The following is a 9,465-nucleotide window of genomic DNA, read 5'->3' as shown; positions in this document are numbered from 1 at the left end:
CCCTAAAATTCCATTCAGCATGTAAGTTTGTACTTAACTGGATAGAAATAGTGACAAATTAACTATATGATCCCAGAATATTCATAAAGATTAAGAACTTGCCATTTTGTGAGCTCAAAATAGAATCACAAAATGATTTGGGTTGGAAGGAGCCTTAAAGATCACCTAGTTCCAATCCCTCTGCCATGGGCAGGGATCCCACCCACAGCATCTGCTTGGACTGAGGGTAAATAGAATACACAACTGGATTTCTAAAGTACAGCCTGACAACTGATGTTCCAAACCTTCCCAGAAAAGGCTAATTTTGAAGATCTCAGTAAATATGTACACTGTTAGAAATTTATTAGCAAGAAATAAACCAATCTGACTCTGCAGCCCAGGAATCCATTTCTTTCATGTCTTGGCTCTGAAATGTGTTCTGCAAAATAAAAATTATAGCCAGATTTTCATCTATATATGTAAATATTTGCACTTTTAAGTAGCAATTTGGAATTTTGTAAATGCCTCCAAAGTAAAAAAGCTGGCAATCATTTTAAATAGTATTATTATAAGAACTCCTCATGTTGCCCTCAGAATACCAAAACCAAACTCAATTTGAAGTCCATCTTGAAAAATTTCAAAGTGGATTGAATGTTAAAAAATGAAAACTTAAACAGCTTGATTGTGCTGAAAAGGATTATACTTGAGAGCAAGTAAAGCAATGGTCCACGGGGAAAATGAGGAACAGCTTCAACTTCCTCCTTTCAGGTTTCAGCTAAAGTATTTATCTCCACTCATGCTATCTGGAAGTATTGATAAGATCTGCCAGTTTTTCAAATCTGGTGTTGGTTAATTTCTGCTCTATCACAGAACAGACATTTTTGCATGTTTTGGCAAACAGGTGACTCACATTTCAGTACTGATGACTCAATTCATGGCTTCTCACGCTGATTTAAATTGAATTTCCCAAGTTCTGTTTTGATTTTCAAAGGATTTTTTTCAAGACTAAGTCCAGAAGTTGTAAGCCAACACCATTTTTCAAACCATACAAATCACCCAGACCTTTTCTCCTTTAATTCCTGTGTATTCTGCCATCAAGCACCCTCCTCTAAGGAACTTCATGGAGTGTCCTGGAACTCTTGAGCCTGAGGAGTTCTGGATGCATTCTCTGAACAATACATGGCAAGGTCTGACTTCTGTCTCTGAAGTAACCAGAACCTTTTAACTATGGAAAGAATAAGCTTTAAAAAAGGAAGAGAAATTCCACAGCTCATAGGTCATAGAGGCAGGGACTAGCAGGTGCTCCCAGGAAAATCCAAAAAAGACAAAAGGAACAATAAAAATAATGAGTGTAAAAAAAACCCAAAGAACCTATTTGGTTTCTTCCAATATCACAGTGTTTACTTTAGGCTCAGCAGGAGTCTTGAGCCAGAATTAGAAGAGAAAACTCTTAGAACTTGTTTTATCTTAAGCAGGTTACCTTTTCCTTTTTTATTCCCCCACACAGACATTCATGGATTTAAGACCGCAAAAACCTCTCAAAAGGCTGCAGAGTAATAGTTACTATTTATTTTCTTCTAACTGAAACTAGGGACTACAGCCTTGCCTTCAAGGGCAGCATTTTCTTTGGTTTTATATCCACACCCATTTGAACAATCGACTTTCCAAACAATATTTCACTGAGTTACAGGCCCTGAGTAATGCTGGAATAAAATGAATTATTGTTAAACACTTGGCAGTGTTTCATTTTCTCCCTGGATTGCAGACATTGCTCACATGAGGGACTGCTCCAGATCTCCAGCTTCTGAGCCTGACTGTCCCCTCTTACCCCTGACAGATAACACATCCCCTGTTTACTCTCACAGTGAAAAACTTTGTGCAATACCATAAATTTGGGGATATATCACTCTGCCAATTATTCACAAGATCTGTGTTCTGTGTGGGGTGTTGTAATGGTAAAAAGGAGTTGTACTCTTGTGTTTGTTTTGTGCAGACATTTCATTATATGCAGCCTTATACATGGGCTACTTGGAATCTTATTTCTTGAGTGAATAAAATCCAGGATTCCTCATCTTTCCAGGCCTTTCTTTAGGATATTTGCAGACTGTGGCATTCAGCCTCACATGCAGATGTAGAAATCAGGCATCCAGAAGGTCTGAGCATTGAGCACCACCAGCCTGTGCCTCAGGAGGTTGTGACATGGAGCTGTCTTTTATCCATCAGCTTTATTTCAGTATTCAGAAGGAGGAACTGCTCTTAAAATGCAAAGCAGAAGTGCTTTTCCTTTTATTCTTTTCCCAGGCATGGTTACACACACACACACACAGACACACACAGACACACACAGACACAGACACAGACACAGACACACACACACACACACAGGGTTGCAGACAACCCAGAACAGCAGTTGGAATTTCCCCCTAAACACATCAAAGCAGGGATTGAGGAAGCAGCTGATCATGACAGCAAATGGAGCAGATTGTCAAGGGAAACAAATAACCAAATATATTTTAAATACTTTATTAAAATATTATTTTATTTAAAATATTTTGGACGTTTCTAAAGCAGCACCTCATTCTGCACAGTCCTTGTTTGCTCCTTGTGCTTCTGTCCTGCTGTGTCAGAACATAAAACTTCCTCCAGCTCTCACCAAAACTTCAGAATCTTTACCAAAACCCAAACTTCCAATCCAAGACTTTTTCCTTTTCTTTGGAACTGTCATTTGTCCTGAAAAGCAGAAAGCACCCACCAAATCTGCAGTTCTCTAGGAACTCCTTTTCCCAGTGGAAAGAGCAGGCTTGAGCTGATTTTAGGCAACACTTTTCCCTTGGCAGGGATCTGATATGCTATAAATTTACTTTACTTGGGCTGGTTTTCTGTCAATAGGAAGAGATAAGAAAATGTTATTCATGGCCATAGTTATGTTTTCCAGGGTAGAATTTCCAGCACTGCAATCCCCTTTTGAGTGCTCACCTCTTCAATGGATGTGCAGGGCTGCTTCATCCTAACAGACCCTAATCTGTTCAGCACAGTCCAATCTCTTCAATCTAAGAAAGAAGTTAATTTTATGGTAAAATATAGAAGTGCAAAAATCTGAGATTATGACATTTTGTGCCTGCTCATGCTCCACTACTAACAGACTGAAACAGCAAAGGCAAAAACTTTCTTTACAGATCACCCGTCCTACAAGTCAGGTGCTGCACCTACATACCAAGTCCAGCAATACCAATCTCCAAATGCATCTTGGGAACTAAGAAATGTGGTATTTTTTTCCTTTTTCTGTTATCTTTGTCTTCCAAGATGCAAAGGAACTCTCCAGATCTTGCTTCTAGCGCTGTAACAAGCAATGAATGGGTAAACAGAGCAGGAAACACCCCAAATGCAGCCCCAGTTCCACAGGCTTGACAGCCCAGAGAGGATCTATAGGGATAATGTCAAGCCTTGGTGTAGTGATAAACCTTGGAATGTTGACAGTTAGTTGCAAACCTCATTAAAAATTGTTCTATTCTTTAGGAACAGAAAGAAGGGCAGTGCCAGCTCCTGCCCTGGGTGGTTGGGCCGTGGGTGCTCCCCACCAGCAGTGCTGCTGTCCCGGGCTGGGTGCTGAGCTCTCACTGGTTCTCTCACTACTTGTAGGGACAGGAAACCTTTCAGAACACTGCCTCTCACTCAGCTCTGGGTTTGCTCAGCCTCTCCTGCAGCAGAACACAGCCCCAACCCCAGACACCAGCACGGTCTGGAGATACAAACAAAGCTTAGAGTCTTAGCAGTGCTCACCAGGATTCATATTTCTACTGCAGGAAGAATTATGGGCTAAATTTTGTACAGCAGTTAATCTAAGAATGCAATCCTGAATAACCTGATTTTGTATTTAAATGAACCAGAATTCTCCCTGCCAGTTCTTTCTTCTTCTCCAATATAATGTAAATAACACTTTATAAATTTCATTTTTACGGTCTCTCTGATTGTATCTTACACTTCCCTTCAACAGCAAAAATTATTCATAAATAATAATACATTTTCCCAGTAAAAGGAGAACATTTAGATTATTTTTTTCTCCAAACACCTTTACATTGTGTGACAATTACCCATTCACTGGACTCCTGCTGCTGCAACAATTTTATGATTTTATTTCCTTGCTCTCAGGCTCAGAGGGAAAGAAACCCAGTGCAACATACAGATATTTGTGAACTCAATTCTGCCAGTGCCCAGGAAGGACAAGAGCCCTGTGCAAGGGAATTGTGCCAATACAGGCTCTTTCCTAGAGAATGCTGAATGCACAGAGCAGCACAATTTCAAAATACTTTCCTGGCATTTCCACACAGAAATCTCCTGTCCATGGGCCATTATTGTGAATAATTATGAAATCTGAGGCAACTCTGAGCAGCTCATACCTGGAAGGACTGTCTATCCCTTATATCCTATAAATGATCCCATTTTTAAGAACAGTGACCAGAAATGTTCAGAGACAGATGTCACACAGAGGCCTCGAGTGTGGCAACATCAGGAAACATCAGGTGGCAGCTTCAGCACATCTAATTCTGTGTGAACCAACTCCTTACAGCTGTATACGATTTTTTGTCCTAAAAAGCATAAAATGAACACAAAATTAGAAAGCACTGTGCTATTAGTCTCCACCCCAGTAATCACTAACTTCTTTAAAATGCTTTAACAACAACAGGTAGCTTTCAATTTTAAGTGATCACACGTTTTCCTAACAATGCACATAATGTTTTAAGGAAGTGTTATATTAAAACATGATAATGAAAAAAATTGTGCTGAAAGCTCCTTTGGTCACTGCACAGAAACGCTTGCATGGATGCAAAAAAACAGACTGGAAAGCCAAAGCTTAACTGCTGCAGGCAGGAGTGGAGAGGTCTGTAAGAATTCATAGTAGAGAGGTGTGGGAGACTCCAGGGCAGCCCAGCCTCCCAGGCAAGATGGAGAAATGGAATTTACCTGGCAGTGGGACATATGGTGACCTTACAAAACACTTTGCTGACTCTTAGTGAGCCTCAAGTGACCAGTTCTCAGAGAGCTAGGTCCCATCTAGGTGGTGGGATCCTGGCAGTATGTGCCAAATCCTCAAGACAGAGTTTTCTGTCCTCTCCATCTCTTGCTGCAGCACCTCTCCAGCAGAAGAAAGCTAGGGGAAAAAAGGAAAAAAAAAACAAAAAAGAATATGCTATTCTATTAGTGTTGCTACAGAGACATTTCTAAACCAGCACAGAAAAGGGAGCTGCTTTTGAAGCCTGTTGTCTCTTGCACTACTGCCAAGAATCGGAATCAGAAAGTGCTCATCATATTTTTTCCAGAAAGAAACCCCCACCCACCCTGGGCTGAGTGTCTTTAAAGGAAACCAAAATTTTCTACTGCCAATAACAGAGCTTACACCTAAAAATCAGAAGGGAACAAGAAAAAAGGGTTTTTGGTCATGTGATGGACAATCTGCACTTCACAGCACAAACCAAGTGCTCGTGGTATCTCAGAACAGCCCGAAGGAAAAGCTGCCTGCAGGGAAGGTCATCACTTCTCAGAAAAAACTGAGGCCAGCTTCAGGTGGTGTGCAGGAGTACAGAGGAGTAGAGACCAAGCCCTGCAGCTCTTCCAAGTGTGTCCCTGCATGGAGAAGCACCACCAGCTGCCTGCCCATCCTGCCTGGCTGTGCTTGTTCCTCCCTGCGCACCCATAAAGGATGAACAAGGCAAAGGGACCAGGGGGTTAAAACCACTCCAGCAGCAGCTGTGTTGGATAAAAGCATGGAGGATGTTCTCACTTAGATCAGTGTAAATCAGCAAAGCCTGCCCTGACAGAGTCTGTCGGGGTGAGCAAGGCTGGAATCAAGCTGACAACAATTAGGACTCTCTTGCTATTTTTCTCCTCCGCTCCAGTTGTTTGTTCCCCACCTGCTCCCTGCCACTTTGACATGGCAACAGAAATGTATTTATTCACAGTCTCATGAACCCTTTCTTCAGAGCTTTCCTTGAAATGTTCAGATTTCAGATGGTCATGGAGTTTTGCCTTTAGATTTCAAGCTCCTGAGGCTGAAACAATGTCAAATCAGTGTGCAGCATCGTGAATGCTAACGAGGCCACAGAAACGGCGACTATGTACAGTTAACACGGCTCATCTAATCCACATCCTTTAAGCACTTTGTAATCCAAACTGCCAAGAATCAAGGGCAGAAGGAGCAGGGATGTCTTGCTCCTTCCATTAGATTTTACAGCTAACAGAGTATTTTTTCTGGTGTGCTGCAGCACATCCAACTCATGCCCAGCCATACACTGTGCTCAGTAATCGAGAGATCTTTCTCCCCTTCTGCCACATGTCTTAAATCACTGGCTTCAGTCACTTCCAATGTGCCACTCCTTGGAAAAAGTTAATAAGACTCCATAAAAATGCTCTATTATTACAACTTCTGGCAGTGGCCCACCTATACCAATCACCTCAATACAGGATTTTTGGCAGGTATTTACACTTAATTCTCTACTTAAACAGCTCTTTTATTAAGAGTTCGCATGTAGCTGCTTGGCGTTTCACTTGAGCAAGGATGAACTTGGAACAGACACCTGCTGTGACAGTGGGTGCTAGGCTGAGAGCAGACACAGGGGATGGCAGAACCCAGAAATCCCATCCTCCCACTCCAAAGAATGGGGATCAGGAAAATCTCAGTGGAGATTTCCCATCCCAACCCAACACCACGACTTCAGGCAGGCACGACAGGCAATCCTTCACTGAACGCCCCAGGATTTCGGGATGGACAGCTGAAGATTGTGTTGTTCAGGAGCGTTCCAGCCTCTCACAGGGCTGAAGCTGAGTGAGCTCCTGTGCTGCTGAGGTCACCTTTTCTGCTGCCCTGAGTTCATCCTCACAGTTTCAAATGTTAGCACTTTAATATCAGAATCTAACACGAGCCAGCAGTTCAAAGGTGAAAAGCATTTTACAACAGAATGAAAATCATAACGGTGTTCAGGAGACTCAAAATGACTCATTTCCCAAGGGGAAATTATTGGTATTCCCTTTCCAACAACTCTGCTGGTATCAGTGTCATTAAAAACAGGGAGTGGGAAGACAGATAAACAAAGTCTTAAAAAGCAAATACGTTCTAACTAGTGGTTATCACCACACTTAATAATTAGGGTACTAATTAAGAGGATAAGTAACACACTAGCTATTAGCTTCTAGTAATTAGAGATTTTTTTTCTCTAGATAATAACAAGCTAAAAAGAAAATAAAAAGACCTGAATCCATTTCACCATTCACCCTGTCCACATCATGAAAACCTATTACACATATTAATCATGAACACTATGAAGCAAGACTTTCAGATTCTGCATATAACTCAGTGTTTAAACGCATGGCTTTTTACATGAACAGGCTGGACCTTGATGGTGTCTGATGGGGTTACCTTTACATGCACAAATCAGCCCCTTAAACCACCCAGCCTTAACTCTGGAGCACCAAGATGCACACACAGATGACCTGGAGCTGGACAGCACAATGCTGACACAGGAGGGAGAAAGTACAGGGAAATTCTTTCTGAGAGCAGGGCAAACATTTTCCAGGGCAGTGTACTCATAGGTGGGAGAAGGGGATTTAAATACCTGAAGCTGAATCAGACAGGGAGTGAGGCTGAGTTGTTCCATATCTCTGCCAGGTTATGCTCAAGGATAATTTACAGTCCTTCTGTCTGACACAGGATTTCCCTGTGTTCCTCCAAAAATCATGACCCTTTGAGTGCTGTAAGAAGCAGAGAGCAGTGCCCAGGTCCAGCTGTGTTAAGGCTGGAAGTGGGGGGTGATTTCCTGGCAGGACACAGCAGAGCCTGCCCTGCCCCTGCCCTGTGGTTCTGTTTGTGCATTGGGAGCCTCAGTGGTGATCAGATATCAAAAATTGGTCAAGAGCTGAGCTACCTTCTCTGTGTTGGCCTTTAACACAAACCTTTGTGTGAGGAGATTAATACTCTCAGATTTACCCATGGATAAGAATATCCATGCAGCTCTATTAGCTACAACAAATCAATAATGTAAAATGTACTGTCTTGCTAAAGTGTTGTTTTTTTCCTAAACGATATGTCAAATTACTGTCTCTGGACACCATGTAGAGGTGTGAGATACCACAGAAAGTGTCCTGCCTGGGGTAAAAGAAAACCACTCTGGCTAAGTTACACAGCTGTGGTCAAAGACAAAGAAGAAATCACTCAATCTCATGTTGCTTTTAGAGTTACCTGTAGCGCGGATCTTCTCCCACACTGCTAGAAAGCCCAGGAATGGTTCATTCTCTTCTGTTCTCTTCAGTGAACTGGACTTTCCTTGACTTTTAATAAAAACACAAGACTTGAAACAATGAAATCAAGAGTTATTATCTGCTAAGCCACATTCCTATGCTCTCATACTTTTCAGTACCATTTTATGAGCAGACACACACACGTGCACACACATTGGTCCCACTGGGGAAATGGGGTTATTTTAAAAAACCCACATAACTACGAGCAAATATGAGCTTCTTAGAGGTTTTTTTTTAATTGGTATTAAAAATGCATCAGTTGCTAAATTTAAAATTGTTGGTAAGTAAACAGCAGGTAGCATTATAGAGAGCCACTTCATAAAATTCTAATTATCCCTTTCCTATTTGTTGTGACATGCCCTCGCAGGGATTATGGGCTTGGACTGGTGCCCAGTCCTCTGCTTTGAAAATGCAAAGTAAGCAGGAGAGGTTTGTGTAACCTCCAGTTGGGTTTCTGAGCATGGTGAGGACATTTTGTGAGGCTGCTGCAAGTGAAGGGAGCTCGGGCTGTCTCACCTGCTTCTCCTCACCCTTTGCCCACCCTGAGCCATCAGTGTTTCCCCCCACTGCAATGGGCTGCAAAGTGCAGCTTCTCCAGACCCTTGTTGATAGGGCAGGGGTGATCCCCACAGAAATGCACTCCAAAATCATTCATAAAGGGTATTTCTCTCCAGATACCCTCCAGGGGCCCAGGCAGCATCCCCTCACTCGGGCCTGTCCATGCCAGGCTGTTGGGTCAATGCAGAGCTTTTCAGCCACTTCCCTGCCCTCTCACGGGAGAACAGCTCCTCTTGGTGTTCCCATCCACTCCCTGGGATGCTGGAGAGAGAAATTCAAAACAAACACTCCTCTCAAATCATTCAAGTTCCAAGTGGGAAGTAAGGAAGAAGAAAACCCTGTTGGGTTTGGGATCATCCAAACCCCCGATGTCTCTTCCAGATGAGCTCTTTGTTTTTGTGCCCCAGTGTTTTGTGTCCAAGTGCACAGGGTAGAAGCCTTCCAAGAGCACTGCAGAGACAATTTCCCCTGAGCTCTGTGAGCTGGTGGTGGCTGCAGTGCCCTGAGTGTATCCAGGGACAGTGGTGGCTGCAGTGGGATGGGCAAGAGGGACCCGTGGCCACAACCACGAGTCAGCTCTGACACAGTGCTGTGTACTCAACCTCAAGGCTATTACCATTATCCAGCTTAGCCAAATGA

At 42.7% G+C, this 9,465-nt stretch overlaps 1 long non-coding RNA gene across 1 annotated transcript; it reads right to left on the bottom strand.

Moving 5' to 3' along the window:
* Positions 1-2,565: 2,565 nt before the first annotated feature.
* On the bottom strand, positions 2,566-8,426 carry LOC131582186 (uncharacterized). Its single transcript, XR_009278295.1, has 4 exons — positions 8,210-8,426; positions 4,942-5,128; positions 4,377-4,565; positions 2,566-3,029 (listed from the first exon to the last, which is right to left on the bottom strand). It is a non-coding gene; the product is annotated as an uncharacterized LOC131582186 (long non-coding RNA).
* Positions 8,427-9,465: the final 1,039 nt, after the last annotated feature.

Source organism: Poecile atricapillus, chromosome 9, assembly GCF_030490865.1.
Source record: "Poecile atricapillus isolate bPoeAtr1 chromosome 9, bPoeAtr1.hap1, whole genome shotgun sequence".
Taxonomy (NCBI): domain Eukaryota; kingdom Metazoa; phylum Chordata; class Aves; order Passeriformes; family Paridae; genus Poecile; species Poecile atricapillus.
This window is presented reverse-complemented; position numbering and strand designations above follow the sequence as displayed.